Here is a 1,088-nt window from a genome sequence, read left to right as displayed (position 1 = left end):
GTCTTTTCAAACCAAAAAACTATAGTTTAAACCAGGAGAATTTTACCTTGCATTCGAGCGCTAGAGCAAAAGGACGAAGTTCGTAATGTTGTTAGTCGCGATGGTCTCTGCGTTGGTAAACCTCTGGGGGGAAAACTGTGCACTGAGAAGGAAAACGCCGGGTAAACATCTTTGCAAGGGCAGAATGATAATTCCTTCTGCAAAGATGGCTTATGTTGCTCCTTTTGAATGAGGAAATCGTCTGTTTGTTTCATTGGAATCATTTGAAAGTGAGAAATAAGCTTAAGTTCTTTTCATGCCCGCATCCCACTCATTCGGCAACTTGGATAAGTCACTTACCTGCCCTCCATTCTCATATTTTACAACACTAGTTACTTTTACAAGAGCGAGGCAATAAAATAAAGAAAATAAGTCTTAATTTTAAGAGAGGATCGCAAAAACGTTTTGAAACTAAGTATAAATTTGACTCCAATGCTACTTGATGTTTCCCTTTTACTTGGAGTTTGGTAGTGGTCCATCGTTGAAAATATTTTTCCAGTATTTTTCCTGCAGCTGGCTGGTAACTGTAATTTATTTCTCCAGCTTTGTCGATCACCTTGTAGAGCCTTGCTGGGATGAGGGTGGGGAGACATGAGAATCATGATAATGACATAAGAAACCATTCACCTGCATGTGTTTGGAAAATACTGATTTCACTTTTGCATGCATTGCACCAGCAAAAATCCAGCCTAAATTTCGCACTGTGTGTAAAGATACTGAGAGAGGAATGTAATCATACATCCAGCAAGACTAGAGGCATTCTGCTTCATACTCTAACATTTTATTATGCACAACTGATCCAGTTTCACTACCCAATGATAGACCCACAATGGCTCTATCTGGAACCACAAATTATGACTTTATCTGATTCCTTTTCAACAACAACAACAACCACAACAACTACTATGGTATGTGTTACCACAAAACACAATACACAGTAACTCAAATATCTCTCTAATTTTATTGTTGTAAGTACCTTATATTCATTATTAAGACTAAATATTACAAGTAGGAACATTCTCAGAAGTTAATATCCAAACCCATGCTGA

Source organism: Montipora capricornis, chromosome 14 (genome assembly GCF_036669925.1).
Source record: "Montipora capricornis isolate CH-2021 chromosome 14, ASM3666992v2, whole genome shotgun sequence".
Taxonomy (NCBI): Eukaryota; Metazoa; Cnidaria; class Anthozoa; order Scleractinia; family Acroporidae; genus Montipora; species Montipora capricornis.
This window is presented reverse-complemented; position numbering follows the sequence as displayed.